Source organism: Vidua macroura, chromosome 14, assembly GCF_024509145.1.
Source record: "Vidua macroura isolate BioBank_ID:100142 chromosome 14, ASM2450914v1, whole genome shotgun sequence".
Classification (NCBI taxonomy): domain Eukaryota; kingdom Metazoa; phylum Chordata; class Aves; order Passeriformes; family Viduidae; genus Vidua; species Vidua macroura.
The window spans coordinates 19017044-19044791 of NC_071584.1; the positions used below are offsets into that span (position 1 = coordinate 19017044).

Here is a 27748-nt window from a genome sequence, read left to right on the forward strand (position 1 = left end):
CCAGTATTCACAGAATCACAGAATCACAGAATGATGAGGTTGGAAGAGACCTCTAAGATCATCAAGTCCAACCCATGCCCCAACACCTCAACCAGACTGCAGCACCAAGTGCCATGTCCAGTCTTTTTTTAAACACATCCAGAGATGGTGATTCCACCACCTCACTGGGAAGACAATTCCAGTACTTTATTATTCTTTCGGTGAATTTTTTTTCCTAATATCCAACCCATATCTTCCCTACCTTTTGGGTAGAAGCATGCAGAGAATGACACTCTGTGGGCAGGAATGACAAAACCACTCAGCTTCTCTCAGCAATCACCTTGGACTCAGGGTGTTTTCTTTTTGCACCACAATAAATAAAACTGCATTTAAATAGGAAAGCAGGAATGAGATGAGAATGCATAAGAGAGTAAATTGTGTATGACCCAAGCAAGGAAGAGTGCAGACAGGACATGTGCTGAATAAAAGTCTGGGCAGTCAGCTCGCTGTGAAAGCTGATGCAGTGCTCAGGGACTGCCCTGGAATGAAGAGTGGCACATCCAGGGGTGTTCCTGCAGCCATTGCAGGTGAGATTCTCAACCCTCAGAAAAAGAAAGACAAATTGCATTCAGGATTTTTAAAAGCCTTGATGGAAATATCCTCCTGTTCCTCTAAATATTCCATGAGGTAATCATCAAAATACTCATTTTTAAAAGGGCAAAAATCTCTGCTCTTCTAGAATTTGTTTCAGTGTGATATAGAAACCAAAGGCTTACAAAAACTACTTCTTCTTTTTCTTTCTCTACTGAACTGGAGCTGAGTGTATTTAAAATGCTCCTCTTCTTCTGCATACCATAGCTTCAAAAAGTTTGGGGCTGGTGGGGTGTGAGGAGCATTACAGTGATATAATTTACAGGATCGACCTGGAGCTGTAATTTGTATTCCTGGATGAGCAGTTCAGAACTAGGAGCATCAGATAAGAACTTCAACTCATGTTGCTTTTCCCCTAAGTGGAAAGGACTGAAAGAAAGAAAGAAAGAACTGAGATTTAGTTATCCTGCAAGAATTTTCTCTCCCTGTATTGCTCCTAACTCAGCTTGTTGAATTATAGAGCTGCAGGTTAGGGATTGGTTTTTGCTGCTTGCACAGTGGAGTCTCAGTTCCTTGCACTGTTCTGTGTGCATGCAGTTACACACAGAACAGTGTGGAATTACTGCTGAGAAATATCAGTATCAGTGAGTTTTGGGTGAATCTTACTGGGAATAAAGTTTGCAAAAAAAAAAAAAAAAAAAAAGGTAGATTTCAGTCAGAATTCTCATCCAGCATGGAATTGAGCTCTGTGCCTGGTGACAGAGCTGTCTCTCAGCTGCATCACTGGAGTGTGAAGATTACACCACATCTTTAGCAGAGCCCCTGCTGGCTCACAGTCACTGAACAGTTTGTCCAAAACTGAAATTAATTTTTAAATAAACCATCAAAATAAAGGAAATAATAGGAAAGCCACGTGACTTTCAAGAAGTGCTTTCCACATTTCTAATTTCTAAATCTAAGGATGCAAAGTGTTATAACTTCTAGTAAATGCAATTCAAAATGTTTTCCCTTTTTTTTTCAGTGTTTGCATATATCTAGTGCATATGGAAAATACCTTTTTGAGAAAGTCAGGATCAGTCACTTCAGAAAGCTCTAAACTCAAAGAGGCTGTTTGTTGTCTATTAAAAATTTTCAGAGAGACTCTTGTTATTGCCTTCAGTGGAAGATAAAAGGTTCTTACTACAAATACGTTATTTAATGAGTTGACTTTTCCAATTTTTAAATAAGTTCGCTTTAAAATATTTTAAGACGTGTCAAAAGAATTCACATTGGGTAGTGTGAAACAGGCAGGGTGAGGACATGAAAGAGGATGTGTTTGCACACAAAGGATGAGTGTCAGTTCAAAGCTACCTGTGACCTTCCTGCTCCACAGCACGAGCCAGGGTTAGAACTGCAGTCAGACCAGCAGCAAGCTGGACTGTTGTTTTAATAAAGCAATAACAAAATTGTTTTAATAAAACAATAACAAAAAAACCTGTTGTTTTTTATTCTCTGATTATGGGGGAAAAGCAGCAGATACTCTGCCAGAGCAGCAGGCTAAAATGAGAGTGGTTGTTCAAAATTGGAGCGCAAGTCATGTGTGGCTAAAAGATTTGAAATAGAGCAGAAAGAGCAGGAAGAACTAAAGGAAAATTTTACATTTTGGTCTTTTTACAACTGTTTACTTTTACATTCTGGGTCTTTTTACAACTGTTTTAATCCAACTCTTTAATCCACTGTTTTTTATGAGTTCATTCTTCAGTAAGAACAACTACTTTACAGGCACTCTCCCATTTTTTTTGAGAGCAAATGAGTGCTATGCTAAGCAGAGCAGCTTTCAAAATATTTGTTCTAACTAGCCTAGCAATAATAAAATACTTACTCAGCTGAATTTTATGTTCTTAAATCTATTTTAGGTTTTTGTATCATAAAAATTTATAAACAAGCTGAAAACTGGAGAAACTGAAACTGTTTAGATCCCTGAGGTCACACAAGATAGAGGTTTAAGATTTAGAAACAGAAATTGCCCCTCCTGATTCCTGTTATTTGCCTCATCTATATCATTACAGTATTTTATATCCTTCCTTTATAAAAGGATTCAGGAAATTTTGTCCTTGCACAGGATAAAAATGAGAATTCCATTCTGAAAGAACATCTTTAAAGCACATTTGTCCCAACTTCTCCACAGGAAAAATTAGTACAGCAAAAGCTTTATATTTAAAAAAAATAATTTTATTTTTTAAATCAGTCTAACAGTCATACTAAATAAGCAACTCATCTCTGTCAATTTATGTATCCATAATTAGTAAGATTCAGCCACTAGGCAGATAAAATGCAATTTGTAATTATTTTGTTGGTGAAAAGCCTCCTAATTATTGCACAGTGATTCTGGGCACTCAGGGCACTGCTTCTTTCCTGGTGTTATTCACTAAGCAAAATTTAATTTATCTGTTGGATCATTATGAACTCTTGTTGTTTTCACTGGAATATTTTGTCACACAACAAACATTCCAAGAATTCTCTCATGTGAAAATATTTTTGCTGCATTTCTCAGTTTTGATACAGACCAGCAATAAATTTTCACTGAAAAAAAAAATATCTTTACAAGTACTACTTAGAGCTCTCTTTATTACAGCTGTTAGGCAATTGTGCTTTTTTTGCCAATCATGAGAGAAACTGGCCATGACACTGGCTGCAGACTTGTTTCTAGCATTTTATTTAGAGTTACACCTTTAGGTTTTATTAGAACTCCTTTTTCATCACCCATTTGCTGAATAATCTCAACAAACAGCCTTCACCCAGCAGGACTGCTGGGAAATTTGTTTGATTGATTCAACGTTTTGTCATGGGTTTTGTGCTCATTGGCCTTCAAAAGAGGCATCATGATCCCAGCAAACATTGGGGTTGGTGAAGGATTTCACAAATTTCTCCTGTTTTTAGGGTGCTGTTATTTCAAAGATGAAATATGTGTGAAGCAGGATGTTTATGTCACTTGCTGTTTACTCTGACCCACTTTTTGATGCAATTGCATAAAGAGGTTTTTTCTGCTGAAGGAATTTCTGTTTCTAAAGGATCTGGAAACTTTTCAGAGCTGGTAGATTTCTGGTCTCAGTGGTTCTGGGTATTGTGGTGTCATCACTAAGAGCTGTGTCTGGAATCCACTCTCACAGCTCTGATGCATTATTGATAAGCTTAATGAAACTCAATGAGGTTTTAAGTTTTAGGATCTCAGTGCTTGTTTACACACATTTACACAGGAAAATTAATGCAAATGAGCTCTGAAATTATCTTAATTCATTTTATCATTCGTTTAGGAGCGAAATAACATAAACTACATTAAGATCATTTTAATTTTAAATAAGAATAGCTACACAAGGACTTAGGATAATGTAATTAATCCACTTCAAAGTTCATACATTTTAGTTAATTCCAATTAACCTTCTTGAGTATCTTCATGTTGGTAAATTCCTGTGAGCAGCCTGTCTCTAATGCAGTCATGCAGAGGGCCAGAAGAGTTTCTGGCCTCTCTCTCCAGAATTAGAGCAGGGAACAACTTCCTTGAAGATGCTTCTTTCTTCTGGGATATGTTACTCTCCTTGTCTGGCCAGACACATTTTCTGAGGAGTACTACAGGATTCTTTTTACTTGTCTCAGGAAGGAGAAAATGCCCCAAACACTCCTATTTTCACATGGGCAGGACAAAAGACTGCAAGCATTATCCCAAAGATCAACAATCTTACTTTTTTCTAGACTTCCAAGCATTTGTATTCATACAAACGAATCCTTTAATGTATGAATTCTTTCATGTGACTTCTTTCATGTGTATGTTGTGCTGCCTATGTCACAGCATCACCCCTGGAGTCACACTCCTTAGCACACGTTCAGATCTATCCCATTGCGGGGGTTTGCTTATGTCTGTGTTCATTTTAAAAACAGTGAGTGTTTATTTCAAAAGCAGTGAGGAGTGTTTTGTTTAAAAACAGTGTTTATAAGCAGTGTGTTTATTTTGAAAACAGTGAGGAAGAGCTGTCTCCTCCTTTTCTAGATACTTCTGTCCTTTGGGTGAGGCCCCTGGCTCCCCTAATCCTCCTTGCAAGGGGAGTGGGCTGTGATGGAAATGAGAGCAGGGCCTGTGCTGTAAATTGCTTGGGATTTCCATCCTTCCAGGAAGGTTTGGGGATGGGTAACTTGTGATGCCAATGCCAGGCCATTCCACAGTACTGACGTGATCCAAATGAGTGCCTGTTGAGCACAGCACAGAGGAAGCCCTTACACACTTCTGGCTTCATGCTCAGGTTCTGGATCAGAGCTTTTTGGGGTTTTTCCAGCACGTGTCTCTTCACACAGTGTCCCTTACCCAGAGGGGGATTGCCAGCAGCTTCTCTGCCCCTTCTTGCTCCAACTCAGCTCCAGCATTTGCTCCTCAATCAGCTCTTCCCATTAGCAGCAGATTTCCACGTGGTTCCTTGTTTTCCTCCTTGCATAACAATATAATAATCCTGCCTAATAATCCTGCACTTACTCTGGATACTCCAGTTTACAGGCTAATGGCCAATTTCTTTTGAGCTGTTTATTTCCTTGTTCTCATTTTCATTTAATCTACAGCCCTACTACAAATCTTCTCTGCACCAAAAGAGCTTTTCTTTCCTATTTTATTGAGCGCTCTTCTTCTTTTCAGGCAGGCTGTTGTTTCTTCTTTTCTGCAGATCTCTTATTCAACACTGCCATCAGCTTTTTCCTGCATGTGGAAACCCAACAATTTTGGACTTGTTTTAAAATTCTCTCAAATCTGTTTTTCCTTCTTATTCTTCCCTTGCTTCCATTTATTTTTATATCACTGCATAATATCCTGTCGCTTTCTTCTGGGAAAAAAACCTGACAAAATGAGGTGTTTATCTGTGCCTTCCTGTTGGTTTGACATCCTTTCTCCATCACAAAGATCCTTCATTACAAAAGTTTCTCATCTACTTCCTCATCTCCCTGTTCTGCCTGTCCCATCACATTTCCTTATATGTCTTGCCCTGTTTTTATCTTTCATTTCCCTTGACAATAAAAACATGATTAAGCCTTAAGCCTCTCAACCTTTAAAATCACCAAACTCCTGAAAACTCTGCTTCTGTTCTATCATTTCTGTTGGTTTATTCAATATTCTAATTAAGGTTGTCTGGAGCTCTCTTTCTCTCAATCTTACCCCACTCCTGAGCTCAGCTCAAACTCTTGTTACCAAACTGTTAATCACACATTTTCAGTTTGAAGCCATTCCCATCTTACCTGAGCCATCACCATCGGATGCCTTAAAAGTCAGCCATGCTTGGGGGTTTTTTTGAGATCTTGTAATTTCTTGTGCTTTATTTCATCCCACTATGGAATGAACCTGCATCTGTCTTCCATTTGCCTGTGTTTGGTTTTTTTTGTTGTTGTTTTTGTTTGTTTGTTTTTTTCTTTATGAATATTTTTATTTGGTAATTAGGGCTACTATTTTTGTAATAACATAAATAAGAAAATTTTATTGCTTCATCCAAAGAAGGTAATAAAGTTGAGGTGAGAAAGGAAATTTGAGAACATCAACCAAAATACTTTCTGGAACTAAAGTGGTTAAGATTAAGCATGGTGTTAGCATCAACAACTTCAGAACATTATCTAAAAGTATCTAATTTCCAAGTAGTAAGGAACCCATAGAGTATTGTAAATTAGGGATAGGTGTAGGGTAAAAATCACACCTACCTGGGGGCACTCTGAGGGTTTTATCCAGTACTTACATGATCTCCTTATAATACCAATGATGTTTCACCACATGATGTCCTCCCAAAAATGGGAGAGAAAAATAAAATACATTTTTACATCTTGCACTGTATTCTACTGGAAGTGATTCCAAGCAATTACGTTGCACTTTTCAGCGACTTCTTAAAAAAAAAAAAAACAAAACAAAACAAAAAAAACCAAATATTCGCTTATATCGAGGCCAATAAGCAGAAATCCAAGATATCCAAAACTGTGTGGGGTCTGTGCATATTTTCCAACAACACCTTTGGGAATTGTTCACTGAAGCCCAGAGTGCATCTTTGCAAAGCTGCCCTGGGATATCAGACAATCTGGAGACAGCAGCATCTCCCTGGGCAAGCAAGGTGCTCCTGCACCACTCCACACCACGGGAGGGGTGAGATGGTGCTGAACCCTCAGCTGGGGAGGAGATTAATTTGTTTTAATGGCAGCAGCACTCTGCAGTCCTGTGGATCCCAGTGAAGCACATGTGCAATGTGCAGCTCATCGGTGCCAGGACCTGCTGGAGGATCTGCCAATGCACAGGGAGATTTGGTGGCCACACTTTCAAAATGTTCAGCTTCGGGATAAGGGTTTGGAAGAGGCGTCTCCTGAAAATCCAGCTGGAAATTTGACCTAGCCTTTAATAGTTTTAGTTAAAATTACCATCGTGAGTAGAAGATGTAGCATGGGGGTTTTGTAAGCAGAATTACCCAGAATAAGAAAGACTGACTAACTTTGCACCAGATATTAGTGTGAAAATATTATTAAAATGAATGCTATTTACAGGAAAAACAGATGCTGGATCATTATGCCATTGCATATTTGAAATACTCTGGGTTTTGTTTGGACTTTTCCACATGATTTGGCCTTTGAGCACAGTAAACTTTGTTCTTGAGCGTTGAGAAAAAGTGTTCTGACATTAGTCTGTAATAAATGAGAGTAAAACTTAGAAGTAAATTCAGGGCTCATCAGAGATTCTCTGCAGGGGGAATTAGCATATGAGACTTTTTATATAAAGTTAGAAAAAGAAAAACAGCTCTGCAATGCATATTCATAAATCTGTACCCATAAAGCTCACTCCAAAGTGTAGGATTATTGAATTACAGTACTCAAGTTTTCAATGAAAATGCCCTTAAACATAAAATAATAATGTCTGCAATCTTGATTATTGTTGTTCATATATGATTCAATAATATCTTACTCAGAGTCTGAGATTAAACTCATGAATCTGCAATCTCAAATACTGTGTTTTCCATGTGATCTTAGGTAGAAAATAGTAAATAATTTACTTTTTTTTTAGCTTTTAATAGAAACAAACCAATTACCTTCTAATACTCAATTAGAAATGAAAGTAGAAAAGCCCCCCCAAAAAAACTTTGCAGTGATCTAGAAGAATAACAAGAACAATGAAGAAAAAACTGTTTTGTTACAAGTGCAGTCACACTAAGCAGACTTTTTTTTTTTTTTACATTTTGTTGCTTCAAAACTATTCACTGAAGAAATCTGAGTGGAACTGGTTTTGGGGCATAACAGAGAACTTGTACGGGTGGCAAATAGATTTTCAGTGTCTTACGGTGGAAAGGGTGTGTTGAAAAAAGGACGTGCAGCCTTCACAGAGCACAGAGGGATCTGCGGGTGGGGTTTGCTGGGCAGGAATTCAGCAATCACTTGGAAAGCACATTTGTAAAGTGCCTTTCACTCTGGGGGTCCTTTAGTGCCTCTGGGGGTTTGCCCCTGAGCCCAAGCCTGGCCCCGGGGATTTCAGAGCATCCTGGGCTCAGTGCTGGAAGGGAGCAGGGTTACACACCCTGCGCTTCCAGACCTTTCCAGAAAAACCCCAGCAGAGCTGGCATTCCCGGAGCTGCTGTAAATCCTCTGTCTGAATGAAGGCTGTGCCAGCCCAGGATGTGCTGCCTGGATTTTTGCAGATTTACACACAGCCAGAAGGTTTGTGCTGCAACAGCAGCTCGGGCTTTATTTTATGCTGCTACTCGGGAGGATATGTAAATTGTAGAGGCACCAGGTTTTTTTCTTCTTGCCTCCAGACGTGCTATTTCAATTTAGATATTGCCAGTTTGTCTAAGCAAGTTTGGATTAGGTCAATACTTCATGCTATTCCTGAAGCATCCTAGTTTTCCTTAGAGTCTTTTCATTGAATAAATTGCACTTTAAGTCAATACAGAGCAAATCACTGTGTTCAGAGGCACTATTGCAGACAATGTGTCAAACAAGTGTCTCTTTAATTTGAAACTTTTTTATGGGCAAGAATCAGCCAAAAAAAAAAAAAAAAATAGCACTGGGAAAATGTGACCAGAAGAAATTTGTTCTTGAGCTTATGTGAATATGCAAAAACCTGCTGTGCTTTGGCAATGTTCTAGATTCAGTACCTACACAAAGTGGCAATTTTTGAGTATTTAACAATTGTCACAGAAAAAGAGAAAATGTTAAGTTAAAAAGAAAAAAAGAGAGTTACACTTTTTTTTTTTGTTGTTGTTACAATTCTGTGTTATCAAACAATTTATTTTTATTCTGACATGTTTGCCCTATTATTCTGATAATGGCATGAGGAAATTATTCTATCAAGTCCTGCATTAAAAAATTATTACAAGATGGAAAATAGTTTCATATCTATTTTGTGAGCCTGTATGATAGTGCTGTTCCTCATTAACTTTGCCTGAAACTCTGGTTGTTATAAAACTTTCTTACATGATTGTAGTTCTGGCAGATTTGTGACTCTTGTAACTCAAATCCAGCATGGAAGGAAAGTGCTGGAAGCTTCTCCTAAAAGTGTTCTTCAGGTCTTGTGTGATGTTGTGAGAAAGGCTGTGCTGGTAATAGGAGAAATGTGGACAAGAGGATGTTCTGTTCTGAAGCCTGACAGGGAAGGTCTGTGAGTCCTGTCATTGCCAGGAAGCAGTTTTGATGATTTTCATTCAGACAAATTCTGAATGAAATTTTCCTATTTTTTTTTTTTTCAGTGTGATTATATTTACTATAAGCCAAAAAATTCCGTGTAAAGCTGAGTCAGGTACACCTGTTGTAAGGAACAGCTACACCTGAGGCAGGAAATGGAGCTAAAGGATCACACAGACCATCTGAAGGAACAGAGGTAGGAGAAACTCCGGCCAAGGGATTAAAAGAGAACAACTCTTGGAACAGTCTACACACCCAACTGGCATGTTGTGCTAGGAGTGAACTCAGATTGAAAACAGAGCTCTGTGTTACTCTCAGCCTGCGATGAGCCAGGGGCACTGGAGATTTAAAGCTCAGCTGCTTTTCCCTTGGACAGTCAAGGCTGAGGAAAGCGCAGAGTCGGGCTGGCAGGGCAGCAGCGCTCAGCTTTGTCACTGGATCCGTGCTGGAGGTGGCCAAGGAGTGGCAGGAAGAGTCCTTGGCAGGGCTACCAGACACAGGCAGAGCTGAGGGAGCAGCTATTTTAACACACTGTGCTTGGTTCCATCAGTGATGTTGTCAGCCATGTGATATTTTAGTACATCAAACACTTATGTTACATAAAATGGATTTTAACTCAGTAACAGGCCTTCCACTCAGCTGCTGTGCAAGGATTCATGCTCGTGTCAAGTCTGGCCTGTGCTGACAGATGTCTTTATAACATGGGTCTGTCAGCCTGTGATAATCAGAATACACACAAAAGTTATCCCTCAGCTTATGGGGTGCAGTGAAATTGGGGTACAAGGAAATGTGATTATGCTGTATGTGGTGACAGGATTGTGAAGTTCTGAGGTAAATAATTGTGAGCAAGTATTTTCCTCTGAGAAGACTGAGGCGCCGAGGATGGAGACTTTAAAGAAAGCTGAGTATTTATTAAATATTTCCACGTCTCAGTGGCTCAGGCAGAACTGGTGTCTTAAGCATTTCATAAAAGCTGTCTAGAGGAAACTCATCTGTCAGGAGTTTACTCACTTTGCACAGCTAAACACTGAACACTTCCCAAACTGCAGCAATTCTTACAGTGTCACCAGGTGCTTTATCCACAGCCCCTTCAGGACGTGAGGGATTCCGTGAGATGATCAAAGCATTGTGCCACTGCCTTTGCTACCTAATGATTTTTGTTTCTATTTTTAACAAACCCTTTGTACCTCCCTCCTGAAATAGCACTAGAACTCTTCATAAAAGCAGCATTAAATCTCAGTAACAGCATAAGGACTTTGCTCTTTCTGTATTCTGTGGCCTGTTATGCAAAAGAGGCTCAATAGTAAATCAAAATACTGCCTGTGGGGTGCACCACTTTCCTCCCTGGGGAGAAAGTTCAAATACTGCACAGGTGAAGGAGCCTCATTAAAAGCATTTACCCCCTAACGCTCTGCCAGGTAAAACTGCCTAAGTCTCAAGGAGAAAGGACTTATTTAGACTGCAGACAAAAAAGGACTGCCAGAATTATGTTCAGTTCAGGAAAAGAAACAAGAAACAAACAGTAAAAGAGGATGAAAAGTGCAGTTTATAGAAAATGTGATGACAAATTGTTTCCTTTCAGTACCTTTTTTCTTCTTTTTTTTTTTTAATTCAAGGGCTCTGCATAATCTCTCATACGAGGTCTTATGACTTAAAGGGAAGAACTAGGGAATGCAGCTCAAGAGCTCTGTGACAGAGCTTAGAGGTGGATGGTTCAAGGGCAAATTCTGGCTTTCAGCAATCAATAGAAGCTGCCAGTAGTTTTGACACATTAAGGACAAAAAAAGTCTGGACCATGCAGTTAGGAAATAATGCAAGTAACAGTTTTCTTCTGTACTTCAGTAGGTAAAGCCAAGTTTCTGCTGGAGATCATAAAAGCTTATGGTGGTGGTGGTGTGGTTCTTCAGATGGAGAAATTAACTATTTGTCATCCCCTCTTGCTGTTACTGCTGGCTGTAAACAGTTCTAGACTATGGTGTGTTCTGTGAAAAGTACATTATCTACTTCTTGATATCTGTATGAAACAGTTACACTTTGGTAATTGCACTTTTATAAAATGCAGTGAATAAGGTAATAGATTAGGGCAGTGTGGTGAGGAAACAGAAGGGGAGGACTTACAGACTTGGGGGAAAAAAAGCCAATGAAAAACCAAACCAAACCTCTTCCAGGAAATAAATTTATTGACATTTTTATGAGGAACATCTTAAAATCCATTCAGAGTTAATGTATTCTGATTTAGATGTTGCTGCAAATTTTGCAAGCAGTGACCAGTTGTTCTTGCAGTTTCTGTTGATGAATTTGAAGCACTACTAGAATAATACAGAAGTCTGGTTTTATTTCTTTCATTCTTTTTTTCCAAAGAGAGAGGAAACAGAAACTAAAGTGTTCAAGTGGAGTAAGAATAAGCAGTTAAGATTCTAAGAAGGAACAATCTAAGCAAAATATGGGATGTCTCAAAAATATCTCTCTACTGTCATAGGTCTATTTAATACAATTAAATTGTCTCATTTCTCCTAGTCTAAAAAAAAAAAGAAAAGAGTTAGAAAAACAATCTGAAAAGAAGATTTAACAGGGAATAGCAGCTTTGAATAGGATGCCCTCCTAATAGCATGTATCTACATTCCAACAAACCAATGTGCAGAGGAGGCAAAAATCTACGGGGGTTGGTTTGTCCCAATTCAGTATTTTGAGAGGATAAATGCAGTGATAACGTGGATAGTTGGAGTGCTAGAAGTGTGAGAAACTGAGCCCCACCAGGGCATGGGAGCTCTCCCTGTCCCAGTGCTGGATGTGCTGCCTGGATAATTTCACACCCCAGGCTGTGCACAGGGAATGTTGCTTTGCACTTTGTCGTGGGTTCTTAGAATTCACTGGGAACCAGAGCATCTGCTAAACTGTGTGTAAAAAAGAAAACATCCCCAGATGCATTCCACAGGAGCTATGGCAATCAATTGGTAAAAATGAGCTCTTAATGGTAGGTTGTTTTGCGGGATGGAAACTTGTGCTATGACGACCTTGCTGCAGCAGGCACACCGTTCATGCCTGGATGGAGTTTCTGACAAAATCAGCATGTAATCATGAGCATTTGATCAAAAGTTCAGGGGGAGAAGATACAGTCACTCTGAGCTTGACAGGGTCACTTTGAAAATGCATTCAGCGTGCACTCTTGCATACCTGCTGTAGCGATGCAGTTCAATCAAAGGCATTTCGAAAAATGGCTCCGTCACCGGATGCTTCATCTCTGGTAATATCTTCAGGTCCCATTTCCTTGGAAAGTTAACAAGGCATATTCTGAGGATAGATGCCTTTGGCTAGGGTGCATCCAATATTGTATATGCAATTTTTCATGAATATGAATGAGTGACTTCAAAATTAACATGTAAGTATGCATTTCTTCACTGGTGAGGACCTCTATTGCACACATTTCTGAATGCAGAATATCCTGAAAAGCAATGGCTCTGAGGCTGAAATTAATCAAAAATACTCCACTTATTTTGGCTATTTTGGTAACTTTTCACATTCTTCAGCTGCTCAGATACTAATGAATGAATGGGTGACTAAAAGATGAAATAAAATTAGGTTCTAATCCTGTCAAATTGCCAATCTGCCTCCTCATGGGCTGAGTGAAGGAAGCAGCAGGATCTTGCCAAAAGCATCCAGCCTGGGATCTGCTTGTTCCTTCATCCCCCGTAAGGCATTCAGCAATGAGCTGTAGCTAGTGGTTAGTATTTACTGCTGAAGGTGCCTCTGCTTCCAAAAATAAGTGGATTGATAATTATGTTCTTTTTCCAGAAAATGCACACTCTTGTATGCACTGCTAGCTAAACTATAATGTTGAGCCAGAAGTTACAGGTGCCTCAGGGTAGTCTCTTTCTTCCCCCACTTAATTCATGATTAACATGAAGGAATACAAGATTAATAATGAAAATTATATCTGCTGCTATTTATAGTCCATGTTCCTGTTGTCCCTGCTCAGGGCTGGAAGGAATCACCAAGATTCCCAGCCCAGCCTCAGATTTCCAGGGTGAGTCACATTTCCCACACTTTGTGCATGCAAAGCAAAGCTGCAGTTGGACACATCAGATTTATGGTGTTTACACAGGATGTTTGCATGTCACCCACACCCCAGCTCGAGCTGGGACACGCAGGCACCCAAACAGCTTTATGCCAAAATGTGATGACAGCTAGGAATTTGTATGCAGAAAATGCTTCAGAGCTGTGTCTTGCTCACAGAGCTGGAGACCAATACATATTTTAAGAGCTTTTCCTCGCAGAGACAGAGGAAACAATGCTGGGAAGTTCTCACCTAGCAAATGTGGAGTCTCAGGATGAGCCAAGGAGAGGTGAGGTGTGGGCCCAAGTTGTGGTTACAGCTGACAGTGGCTCCCTGCTATGTTTATCACACCATCACTCTGTGATCCTGACAGCCAAAGGTATTGCAGAGTCGGGGAATCTTATTTTTCATCCTTTGATTTGGCTAAATAACGACTCTCCGGACATTAATGTATGATTATTTAGTAATTTCAGCTCTACTACGGTATAAATAAACCCTAAGGCTCGAGCCAGCCTTTGATTTTAGGATGTGCCAGTAAAGGCAAGTGGTATGGACAAATGGCTTCCTTGAACAGCCCTCAGAATATGAAAACTCATCTACATATCTGTCATTGGATATGTGATAATAGCTACAAATCTAACATTAAAATTTCATTTTCCCTCTTCTCCAAGATGACATGAGTAAAAACCAGTCAGAGTTGTAGAAAATTCTTTTTATGATTTCATTTCTGCTTACACGCCAAGCAGAGAGCACCACTTTCCACAGCTCCTCTCTCACATCAGGGTATCACAGTTTATGGCCCGCATGCTAAACTTCCCCCCAGTTGGAGGAAACATTGCAAATAAAATACTGGAACCACAGAAACACAGAGGCTGGAGAGAGCCTCTGAAGGTCACCTAGCCTGAAAATTGAAATGCCACTGGAAAAGCAGCACAACTCTCCTTGTAAGTAAATATTTTATTCTTGATCTTTATTTATATAGGAAAGCCAAGAGAAACCTTGTTCTTCTCCCCAGCAGAATGAGAAAAGTATGAAGTTCTTTTGTGTGCCACTGACATCCCTACAAGCTGGAAAGGGCAGGGGATGTGAAGAGCTTTGTGCAGGTGCCAGAGCAGGGGATGTCCAGCAAAATCCTGCTGAAGCCAATGTCTGGAGGAGTGGAATAGGTCACCCCTTGCTCTTGGCTGCTCTCTTGTACCTGTAGGAAAGAGCCCTAGAAAGAATCTGGTTCTTAGATTAGAAATTGTGTTTTCCTGCAGAAGGGTTTTGAGAGTGGTGAAACTTTAATGAAATGTCATTCCCAGTAATGTTTTTTAATAAAAGGGTACTTGTGGTGAAGGTAGACCCATCACAGGGGTGTCAGGGAATGCTGGAATTGTGTGCTTAAAGAAGCAGCAGAATAAACATGTTTATATTTCTACTCCTTCCCTGTATGTGGGCAAAATAATTTAAAAATTGCTTTCATTTCTTCAGCAGAAATTGAATTAATATTTCATTCTAGTGATGCTCTCATGTTAATGATTTTGTCTGGTCACTTCTGAAGCAAAGATAATTTTTTAAGTTCTTCTGTACTGGACAGACACTGTGTTTTCTAATCTTATTATTGAGTTTAATTAGTTTAGGTTAAAGGTCACAAAATGCCAAATTTAAAGTAAATATAATATATAATTGCTTTTTGAGTGGATTCTTCATAAGAATTGTACACTGCAGTTTCTACCCCCAGTCTTATTTACAAATTATTAATTCAATAGTAGCATTGTAGCATATACCATTCCCAATGCTTGAACTTAATTAAGAATGCATCCCTGCTAATTGATTATGGTACTGCTTTCATAGGCCTTTTCCCCTAATGGCTATCTCAGGAAATTTCCTGCTAATTAGGTAGAAAATTTATTTTCTTTCTTATATTGTCACTAAAAGTAAGAACAATCTGAACTTCACCTTTGTACCCTGAGATCTATAAGTGCTTTCCTAAAGTTTCAGGGAAATTGCATACTCTTATGTTTCCTACTCTTTTTCAAAATCAGGTCAGACATATTTAATTTTGTTGGTTTGGGGTTGGTTTTTTGCCCAATAATTTAACAAAATTACCAATCTTTTTCACCAAGTGCATTTGTAAGGATGCTTTTCTTCTCTGTGGAATAAAAGTGCTGTGCTGGATCAAAACATTTGATCTGCATTTGATTCTCAGGTACCTCCAAGAAATCAAAAATGACTGCATTGAGTCTTGCAGTAATTTTCTCTCAGGTGTGAAACAAAAGGAGGTGTGACAGCTCCATGCAGGGGGGCAAATCAATAAGGCACCAAAGGGTCAAATACTGGGATTTTGTGCAGATTAAAGGAATGTGGGAAGCAAAAAGTTCAAGTCTGGCATACAAAGTCTGAATCAGCCATTAATTCTCATGTAAAATAAATAAGAGAGTGTTCAGGTTAGGCAGTGCACTAAACCCTGATGCTGCTGTGTGACACCTTCAATGACACCTTCACCTTGTTTAGACTTGCAGATGTGGGAAGGGATCATGAAAGTTATTACAGCAGCCCCTTCGTCCTGTCATGAGCCCGTGCATAATGAAATCAAGAGTTCAGGAGTAAACAATTGTTTAGGGGATGGCTCCATATCCATTTATTTCTCATTACTTTGTGCTTGTGCTCCTCCACTTCTGATCTAAGAACTGACAAAAGTGGGCTTGACCCCTGCACCCAGCACAACCTGGGATTAAGGTCCCCAACTTGAATTTGATGTGAATTTTTCAAGATTTTACAGCTTCCCATTAGAGACAAATGAGAAGTGACCTAACAAGTGATAAACTCCATCAAACAAAGATTATGTGTGTGTGCATGCTGTGCCACAGAACGTGCCTGGGAGAGCTGATTTTTAGGCACACTTCCATTTCTCACATCAGCTCCGTGAGGAAGGGATCTCAGGGCACCAAAGCACCGGCAGGTGATGGAATTAAAAAAAAATATATAAAATTAATAATAATAATAATAATAATAATAACAACTCTGATAAATCTCACTGCAAGGATGCCTTGAGTTCAGCTTTTAGGCCCTGCAGATGCACACGGGCACTTCCTTTAGTGGGTGTGTGAGCCCCTGGAGCCACCAGCTGTTCCTGCTGTTGTTTGTGTGTGCCACAGCTCCCGGGAGGAGCAGCTGGGAACTCCTGGGGCTGTCAGGACCCTCCAGAGCTGCTCTCTCAGCCTCCTCAGTGCTCAGGTACTGGCCCTGCTGGTTGCTTCCCACAGAAGTTTGAATATCTGCACACAGATAATTCTGGAGTAGTGATGCAGGTGTAAAAAAGTTTGAAGGAAGCCATTGGAATAAATTATAGAGAGCAGCCCTTACTTTTCCTCAAAAGGAACTGGAGTTTTGGTTCTACTTAGCCATTTCTTCAGATCTGTTTTCTGTGGGCTTGCTAGTTTTTCACATATAAATCTGGTAATCTGCTGCATTTTGGAAAACCACACAGAAGTTTGCATTTTTCAGTGTGTGGCCCTTTTAATCAGCTATCTAATGACAGCTGCTTACAAGATGTGCATGGAGGGCAGAAATCCACTCAAGAAACAGAAGGAAAGGCACATATTCATATCCAGATATAATGATTAAGATTTTCCTTATCTATTACAATCTGTAAGATGTAAAATGGAAGTGTAGGGATTTTTTTCTTGAGTTGAATTCTCCTGACAGACGTCACAGAGTTTTCTTTTTGAGAGTTTACAAAAAGATTATATTTTATAGACACTTAGGTGGTCATCATATGAAAAAAAAAAATCAGAGCAAGTGTTTGGTATTCAGCAAATATCTCATTTCTTTGGTAATTTTGTTCAGAACAGACTGTGTCTTCCTGAAAGCACACTGACTTTTCTCATTTGATTTTTCCCCCTCTCTTGCATTTATCTTTGACATTTAATTTCCAGATGGGTGCTTAGTATGACTGATGCTTTTTTTTTTTTTTTTTTTTGTATATGTGTGTGTGCAATTCAATCCTGAATTCATTTTCAAGGCTGCAGAAACTTGGCGGCTGCCAGTTAGGTCCCAGCATTTTTGTATATCTATATGTGAAATCCTAATGTGATTAATTAATTATTAAATGCAAATGAACACACCATGAGCCACACAATCTCTGTACATTGCTGGGGCTCTCTCTTATCTGATACATTTTGATTTGCTCCTCATCGACATCACTGTCACCATAGTTACCACCAAGAGAAGTCTCAGTAAAAACAAAGGAGAAATATCCTGGTGCAGGGTCTAAGATGGCAAAGCATTGTCAGATCATGATCAATGGTAGGCAATATTCAGGTTTTTTGCATTGTGAGATGTTGGACATGTCTGATTTAAAGTTGGTGGGCTGAGAATTTGCCAAAGTGTTTGCAGGTTCCGTGTGAGAGTTACCATGGGCTAAGAATTATTTTTCTTTGCCTTCAAGAAGCCTGAAGGTGAATACTTGAGAGGAACAAAACCCAAAGATAATCTTTCAAAGGAGTTGCAACAAGTTGGGGCTGTTTGCTTTTCAAAGACCAGTCACTGGAATAGCTAAAGATTGGGAAAACAATTTGGCAACTGAGTCGGCAGAATAAAGTTCAGAGGAAGTGCTGATGGCAGAAGTTCATTTCATTTCTTTTGGCTGATTAAGTTAGCATTGTAGAAAACAATGATTTGCTTTGCAGTGGGCCAGACTTTGGGCACAGAAATAGTTTTGCATGACTTGTGGGAGCTTTGCATAGGTGGCCTGGCAGAGAGGGCCAGGCAGCATTTTGTACACAGAGCCTTTGCTTCCACTGGACACATTTTCCTCTCTATTTCCCCAAATGAACACTGTCCTGCAATATTATCATTAGGAAGGCTCAGTGATTCTGTATATATAAATATCTACATCTATATCATCTATATCTATTTCTATGATAGTGGATATTGCATGTGGGTGCGTAAATAATGGAATAATGGAGTGGCTCTGCTCTTCTGGATAATGTTATGCAGCATTTATGTCAAAGTATCAAAGTTAGTTCACTTTCATAGATAATTCAGCAGTTCCTTTTCAGTCTAGATGAGTGAAAAATTAACTGTGACATTTTATATCTCTCAAAGTATCTGACCTGATCTTTTCTTCCTATCCCTGCTGTATATTTTATATTGATTGGTCCCACTTAACCCTGTATTTTGGTGGAGAAGTACTTCCTTTGAAATGACTGAATGCATATTGAGTTCAGCAGGTAAAATGCAGCAAGGGAAGGGATTTATTTCAACAATAAGGTCCTCTTTTAGAAACACATGTTTGCAGTGGGAGAGGTTCTGGACTTGATCAATTAAAGGCAGTTCACACTCCGGGTGGATGTGGTGTAGGATGGACACAGACACACACCCAGGGTCAGCCACTGAAATCTGGAAATAAGCATACAAGTGAGCAATGCTGTAAATTCAATAAATCTGCCAACTGGAGATTTAAATGAGCAGCTCTGGTTGCTTTACTTTTTTTCCTTCTACCTTTCCCTGTAATGCCAGCTCCATCTGTGTGATTAACAATGTTTTATCATATCCTTACTGCAGTCTGGGTATGTTCATTTACAGATCCCAGGGACAATCACTGTAGAGTTTCTCATAGTACCTATCAACCAGCTGATCAGGAAAACTTATTTTCTATCCCACATTCACTTTAAAAGAGAGGAATCAGGAGGGTCACACGTGAATCTTAACATTACAAGCAGTCCTTTTTCCCTATTGAAATCTGAGAACAAGCACATTTTCTAGTCAAATACAGAAGAACAATGCAAACTATAACTTAAAAAAAAAAAAAAAATTCAGTTTAGCATTTCTAATGTGTGATTGTGTAGCAAGATAACCTTCAAGTGCTCCAGATCTATCAAGAATTTTTATCTCAGTGAATTATATCTGCATGTTAATTGTATTAGATTTTCCTGCTATACATCACATGTCTAAAGCTTGTAGGCCATAAGTAAAAGGTTGCTGGAGACAGAAGACAAATAAGATCTTTAAGTAGAAGCTTTCCAGCACATGAAAAATTTGCCTTCTGTTGTCACATGCACTTTTAGGAGTTCTTTTAGGATTACACAAAAATCAGTTCTAAGTCTGATTGTCCTCTACATTTTAAACTTTAAATAATTTTTAATGTAAAATTCTCTAATAAGTCTACCTATAATATGAGGGGTTTTATGATATTAACCTCATTTAAAAGGGACAATTCTGGTACAGCTTCCACTTAGTGATATTAAAAAACCTTGTAGCTCTTAGCATTAATTCATTTAGTTTAACCAGACACTGAGTTGATAATACAATACAGAAAATGTAAAATATTTTTGATAATTTATGTTATCACCATTCCTTACTTCATGTTTGCTGTCTTTTAAGCCACTATTAGACTGGCATAAAGCAATGTTATGCTTTTTTCGGTCATTTTGTGCATCCAGCACTTGAGTAGCAAAGTTCAAGGTGCAATGTTTGTATTTGAATAGTCTGGTTTTCGATTTCTTTAATGATTGTGTGTAATGCAAGGACAATGGAAGCCTCATGGTGCTTGGAGGTGTGTGTAGATAAGGCAGCAACGCTGCATTAAATAAGCAGCAGTCACAGCGGTGCTTCACCTCGTCAAAGCCCTCTTTGGGAACAGCTCTGCCGGGATAAGGTGTGATGGTGATGACAGAGTCCACGCTGATTGTTTCTTTGTCCCACAGCACGGTGTGAGAGATGCTTTGCTGACTTCCCTCAAGTTCACAGCCCGGCATTAAGAGCTCTGCCAGTTGGAGCTCTCAGGTCAGGGCTCAGCGCTGCCTGATTGTTTTTGTGACTAAGTCACAAACCTCCCGGTGATGGAGTTAAAAATGCTGATAATTGTCTAAGTCTGCTGTCATGACAGGAATTCAGAGCTAGGGAGCTTTCCCAAGACTGTAAAGCCACCACTGTCTGTGACCTGCAGTGGTGCTGAGTGCAGGAGTCACTCACTCCCTCAATTAGGAGGCTGAGGAAGGCAATCCATACTGTGCTTCCAGGGCAGGGAAAAATATAGCAATACTTAGTGAAAATATGGTTATGCCTCTACTTTGTAAACCCTATGATAGCTTTACAAATGGTTACTGGGCAGAAAGAAGGCAGCAACAGGCAATTTGCTGTTAACACAATTACAGCTGGAATGGCTGACTCGAGTTTTGGTGTGTGACAGGAATCTGAAATCCTGCCACAGGATATTATGCATGGGAATTTCCAAGCACAAGCCATTAGAAAAAGCCACAGTGCTGCTTTTTCGAGTTCCCAGCCGCAATTAGGCAGCAGTGGGACCCTGATGTGAAGCTTTTATGAATAGAAACCAGCATGGCCCTGGGCGAAAGTGTGTGAAGTGAAGGGATGGCTCAGCAGCAGCAGCAGGGGACAAACTCACATTTTGAACAACTCTGTGTTGCATGAGAAATGTGTTTTAATGTGAGCAGGCATCTACATTCACCTGGGTATTAGAGGAGACAAACTCCCTGACAGCTTCAGCTCCATCAGTCCTGGCTGGAGCAAGAAGCAGGGTGGCTCTTAAAGAGCAAAGTGTCAAATTATTCTGTTTATGGAAGTTTTTCCACAAGTTAACCTCATAAAATGAGCTAGTAGCACTGCTGAATTTTATTATATAGCAAATTTGTTCAGGGGGCTCTTCAGGTTGGTTCCAAAACTGGGCAAGAAGCAAGGAAAACCTCAAAAATGAAAAAAAATGTAACAAGTGAATCAGTTTTTGCTCACTAAGTTTTGGAGTTTCTTACCTAAGGGCTGTGATTTGTGGTAATTCCTTTCTTGGAAGATTGAGAGAGATTGGGCTGTACAGCCATGACTGGGCAGCTAAGAAAAAAAATGATTAAGAACTGTCAATGTATGAATGTACTTAACTGAGATAAATCAATTGAGGACCTTAGTAAATGTCAAAAGATGCAGAGCTTGAAACAACTAAATTATCAGGTTACAGAGACAAGGTCTCTGTCAGCAGGGTAAGGAAAAAAAAATCAAGAATGAGACAGGAGGCTCTAGGTTCTTACTCTCTCAATTTCCATTGCAGTTTTAGAGTCCCTAACTCCTCTTTGTTTTGTGTTTCATGTTCTTTTCCCTAATAAATGATGTTCTGTGCAGTTCCAAACATCAACTGTTTGCAGAAATGTCAGAAAGGTAAAGCCTCTGAAGTGATGTTTCATCAAAAAACTATGTATAACAATATTTAGTAGGTGCCAAGTGTCAAGGTACAGAGTCAGAGGGGAACCAAGGCACCATCCTTGTGAGCAAAACAGCTGAAGTCTGCAGAGTTTAGGGACGCTGGGTCTGAACTTCCCTGGAGGATACCAGCGGGACCTGAAGCTGCTCTGATGTTCATGCAGCGTGTTAAAAGCACAGATTGCTAGAAAAGCACTCAGGCACCAAAAGGTGGTGTTGCTGAGACAGTGTTACCTGTTTGTGAGTATTTCTGATTAAGTCAGAACAGCTAATTAAGCAAATCCCAGTAACATGGCTTATTTTGTGCATTATTTGCATAAATTCTGTACTCCAGTGTCAAATAACCCTGGCAGAACTTTGCTGCAGCATTCAGGACAAAATGCAAGCACTGGTGTATTTGCTCTCATTTAAGGGACAGATTCAACAAAATCTACAGTTTTACCATAGCCCTTGAACTGCTGATTGAGGCCAGGCTTGAAAGACTCTTGATTTTAAATATTAAATGTTAATGAGTTTCAAATCAGAACTATTTTGATCACTACCGGTATTTTTAAAGCTGAAATACTTCAGAGGTCAAAATTCCCAATCAAGATCCAAACATAACTAAGCATGCACTGAAAAAGAAGTGAGCAGAACTCCATAAGTGAAAAAAAAAAAAAAAAAAAGACAGAACAGTACTAAAACTTCCAAAGAAACTAAAGAAGAAGCCGCAGAGTAGACCCTTGAGGGTGAGGAAAAAAACAAACTTACTTGAAAGTATTAAATTTGGAAAATTATCTTCCCTAATCATAAATAAAATCTTGGCATTGTCAGATCAGTGTGAATTTTGCCCTTGACCCTTTGAGTCTGGATCTGAAAGAAATCCAGACTTTCAATGCATTTTGGGAAAAAAAAAAAAAAATGACCAGATCTACTTACACAATCACACTAATTATTAATTAAAGGCAGGGCAAGGTAGTGAAATTCTTTGGGGCTGTGGTGTGTTTAGCAAGATCAGCACCAAGCCATCTCCTACATTTCCACTCAGATGCACAAACCTTCAGCTAAATATGGAGGTTCATGCTTTTCCAATATTAAAATGTAATTGGAACTGCCAAAAAGTAGCAGTATTGTCTTAGAGATGTGAGAGTCGTATCAAATGCAAGAAAATGAGACACAAGAAGCCTGATAGAAATCTTAGTCTTCACCCTAAACTGATGATACTTTAAGGCCTCTCCTCTGTCAAAAATGGCCAATGAAGATACAAAAAGGAGGCACATCCCAAGTCCACGTTTCCTGAGGATACACTAAATAGTTTGAAAGAAATTTGAAACAGCTGGTCCTATCAGAAACATTTAATATGCAGGAAGCATTTATTCTGAAAATATTTTTAAAATTCATCCTTCTCAAAAATGCTTTTTTTTTTTTTTTTTTTCTTTTTCTGTCAACATGGCAAAAACTGAAGCTATGTAAAAAGCCTCATTATCCCATAAAGGCAGCTCTGAAAGCCTTGTCTGGCTGCCTATTGAATTAGCAAATACAAAAGTCGAGCGCTGCGATTGATGCTGCCCTGTCAAAGCAGCAACCAAGAGGATTTAGGTGGCTTTATTAAAGCTGGGTTGTATGGCAAGACTAAATATTAATTCTTAATATGGTTGAACACAAGGTTGGAGCATGTCTGCTGAGACTGCTTTTTGCCTCTGTTAGATTACCAGATTCAAGCTTACTGTCAAAACGCAGAACAGAGGTTTAGATGTAAAGTGCTCACTGTATTCCACCAAAGAAAAAATAAAAAAAGTTCTAAAGTTTTAACCTTATGGCAGTCTTAAGAAAAGGACCCTAAGCCCACCCTCAAACTCGAAGCAGTGGAATGTGTGAAATAAAATGTAAAGGATGACTGTACTTAACTTTTTCAAGAGGGGTGTTTGAATCTTCAAGAGTGTGAAGAATGAAGTCCATCTCCTAAAAATCACTGGCAGAACACTGACAGGAGCTGAGGTGGCTGCACTGTCCTGGTTATGAGAGCTGTGCCTCCATCAGCAGGGTGGCACCAGGCCTGAGGCAGCCTCTGCAGGGCCAAAAGGTCCCATCCCCACACACTCCCAATTCCAGGAAAACCAGCCCAGGACTGGTGACAGGTATTCTGCTCAGATGGCAGAAAGATTAAATTCCTTTGGCATTCAGCAGGCTTGAAGTACTTACACAGCTTCATTTGTCTAGTGCACATTCTGATTAAAGGAGAGGCAGCTCATTTCTACAGAAAAACCCTCTGTAACAAAAAAAAAAAGAGTTACCTGGCTCGTTGTTAACTGGTGCAGATGGAATAAAAATTGAACAGGGTAGAAACTGAGGTTTGAATTCTGAAAAGATTTTTCAGGCTTCTCTTCTCATGTCTTTAACATGAGTCAAATAGGAAATTCCTACAACTAGAACTATTCCTACTACATTTTCATCAACTGCTAGTTTTATTGCCTACGTATGTTTGTGTATCCAGAAAGTGGCAGAAAACAAAAATGACATTCAAGTACAAGCTTACTGCTCATCACCACCAATGCTGGGAACTACTAAAGTGTCTGTCAAGATTTATCTCTGTGAAATATATCTGACTGTGCAGGCTATCTTGTTGCTATCCAGAGATGAAGATATTCTGTTTATGTTCTATGATGCCAAGTGCACAGTGTGCCACAGACAGGACTGTGAATGGTGCTAAAAAATTCAGGAGAATGTTTTAAAATAATTAAATGCCCCTCTCAGTTTCTGAGAGTTGCATGCAACTTTTGTGTAAGCTTACCTCTGAATTGTTATCAAAAGACATCACAAAATATGGGGAGAGCTGGGACAGAGAATAGCTTGATCCAAAGTTGGAATGTCACTCCATTAGTGCAAAATAAAATGAATATTGTACCATTGCAGAGGTGTAACTCGCTAGTTAGAACCGACGTCCTGCTCTGGAGTGTGGAAGCTCCTTCAAACAACTTTGACAAGAGCAAGGACGCAGAGTTTGGTGTCCAAATTCATGTGAAGTTACCAAAAGTGAGAACATCTGCTTGCGCCCTAAGGCGAAGCAGGAGCCCAGGAGCTGATCCCTGAGCAGCAGCATATTGCAGAAATCAGGCAGCGTGTGCAGAGCAGAACTCCAGAGCAGCTCCTATAGTTCACAGCTAATTTTTGCCTGGCAAACAAGGATACAAATTTGATGAGCTTTAACATACGAGATAATAAGAGCAGTCCCATGGTAGGGAACACTTACACAAAAAGAAACAGGGAAAACATGAAAAGCTAATTGCTTTAAATTCTCAGCAGCTGTAATGAAATACAGTAAGAAACATCCCCAAGCACAGTGCATTAGATTCACTTGCTCAGAAATCAAGAACTGGTTAAACAAGCAAAACTGAGATTGAACACTCCCAAGCTCAATGGCTCCAATTTCAACATAATTTTTACGGGAAAAATTCATGCTGTTTGCCCAGCATGCACAAATTAAAATTAAGCTAAAAATGTTTTTTCTTTGTTCTTTTCTACTTTACTTTTCAATGAGCAATTTTTCTTGCATAAACACTGAGCAGAGCAAATAACAAGCTCATTGAAAATATGAGTCAAGAACAAGCAGTTGATTTCTTATCTTTGCACTGCAAATTAGGCATACAACTCAAGTTCAGTGTTGTCCTTCTTAAAATGCAGCTTGAAATGTCTGTAAGAGCATCTTCATTTCCAAAAAATGGGGTTACTCTGCCAGCTGAAAGATACGTTATCCTAGTGAGCTCTCCACTTCTGTGTTATCCTGGGTGTGGGCCTTAAACTGAAGGATATCACTCAAACCATGGGATGCTGATGAGCAGTAATTCATGGCTTCACCCACAGCTGAAATGGAGTCAGTGCAAGTGCAAGTCAGTCCAATGTTCTTGTACCTGTGAAACAAGGGCAGAGTTGAGGACACAGCATTTCCCAGAGAAAACAAAAATTATCCATCCCCAAACATTCCACTGCTGGCTTAACTGGAGGAGGAGAATGGAGACCAAATCACGGAGACTGAAAGATTTCAGGGTCAGATTTCTCCATCCTAATTTGTATTACTGCTCTATAAACTATTGCCAAATCCATCTGGCACCAGGGCTGCTGCCTGGACAGGTTGGAGTCCATCCTGATGATATGACATGATCTGAACTTCAGCTGATTTCAGTCATTTGCTACAATAAAAGGTTTTAACCATATCAAGCAATGTTTGTTTCTTGCTCACCTGGCATGGCTGTGTGGCAGGAACCTGGGAAATCTGTGAGAGGTTCTGTAACTCTCCCCAGCACGAGCCATCAGCAACTGCAACTAAAATTAAATCTGCATTTAGGACTACTTTTTATTCCAGTTGATAGAAAAACCAGTATTTTGTAACCTGGCATTTATGAAAATCGGGTGTGCTGGAGATCACTGATAGCTCCCAGAGAGGGACACTGCTCTGATTTAATCACCTGCCTCTGTTAAGTATCTATCAGCTTTACTATTTTACTTGCAGAAGTCTTTGCTAGCAAACTAAAAGACTGATAAAAGTCGCCTTTCCTTAGGAGCTCAATTTGGTGAAAATTTCTGTTAAGATTTTGTAATTAATTCATTTCCTCTTTTTCACTTGGCAGTTGAAAGTGTAGAGATTTATTTAAACAAAAAGCTTGTGGGTGTTAATTCTCATATTGCACGTCCTTACTGCTGTTGACTAACATGCTGAGCAAAAAAATTATAGCACTTCCTTTTCCAAAAACACAGAATTATTCATTTTTCACTTGAATATCAGGTATCAATCAAATGTGGGTCTCATAATCACGGTTGTGCAGTCACTTCCATTAATTAAGATTATATGCATAACAACATATTGTTTCTAAATTCCTCTCCAGAAAAACAGGATTCCACTTTTTCTTTCTGATGTTAATTTAAAGGTTAAATTTTGATTTTAAAGCAGGAATTATATTGTGCCAAATACAAAGCTCTGTTTGTTATGACTTGCACTAAAAGAAAATCTTGCTAATTTTATTCTGACACTTCCCATTCCATACATGATTTTTGATAAGTTGAATAAATTTAGGGCGGAAATACTTCAAATATTCTTAGCTTGACAGAACAATAAATAAATCAGTAAGTAGAAAACGTATTTATTGCTGCCAGCAACTGCTTCCCTTGTAAGGAAAAAAGAAGTAGTTTAATTTTTTTTTCCCCAATATATTAAAAAAACAATAGTTTTGCTGGTTTACACTAGTGCAAAACTATTATACCTCACAATATTTACCCAAAATATATTCTATATTGACAAGAACATATTAACCTTTAATAACCAGAAGAGTTCAATTTTTACATAATTATCCAGAAATGCCAAGAGGTTTTAGGTTGGTTGTGAGGTTTTGATACTGCTTTTTTTGGTTTTAACCCTTCTGACATCTACATTAACAGTAAATTTTGGTTTTGTCTGGTTTAATATTTTTTTTTAGTAGTGAAGTACTGCCTTTGGTACCTGAACTTCCCTTTCACTGATTATTATCCCCATTGTGAAGCAGTTTGGATTTTCATCCAGGTAAGATGGATCCAGGGAACCATCCAAATCCCGTGCTGCTGTCCTGGTGCTGAGAGGGACGTGCAAGTGCAGAATTTTCCTTTCCTGTGCAGTGACACAGCTCAGGGTCAGCGCTCTGACAAATCCAGCTGCTTTCTGGATCCTCAGGATGGCTTTTTCCATGGCTCACAGGCAGGAACTGAGGGGGAGTTTGAGCTGCAGTTCTCCACCTGTTCACCAGAAGGTGAACTTTGCAGACTTTAATCTCATTAAGCCATCTTTAGGGAAAATGGTGAGGAATTCTGAGCAGTGGGCCCAGGTCTTAGTCTTGCTGCAGGAATATCCTCCAGCTATTGCACATCTGGCATTGAGAAGCTTTCAGCAGGGACAAAACCTTCTCGAACAGGGAAAATGTGATTTGCCCATTAATATGGGAAATAAGTGCAATAGTTTATTTGGTGCTCCTTGAGCTTGGTGGGCAGGTTGATTTGATTTCTGCACTTTACCTGCCCAGGCAGCCCAACAGTCTCAGCAATCCCATAGTTACGGGGCAATATTGTGTGTGTCCAGCTGGGATGGGACTTCCAGGCAAAGGGCAAACCAACATCTCTGTGTCTGGCTGTCTTGCAGCAGAGCTTTTCAAGAAAGGAATGCCACAATCCTTTAATTGCCACCCAGTGGGAAAGCCATTATATCACACAGTCAATAGGGCAATGGCTTGGGCAATTTACATCCTTTCTGCAGATTTCACTCACGTGGAAATG

General features: G+C 39.4%; 1 protein-coding gene across 1 annotated transcript in view; it reads left to right on the forward strand.

The window, feature by feature from the left end:
- Positions 1-27748, forward strand: part of PCDH11X (protocadherin 11 X-linked) — a 383656-nt gene that overhangs the window by 305117 nt on the left and 50791 nt on the right. The window lies entirely within an intron of this gene.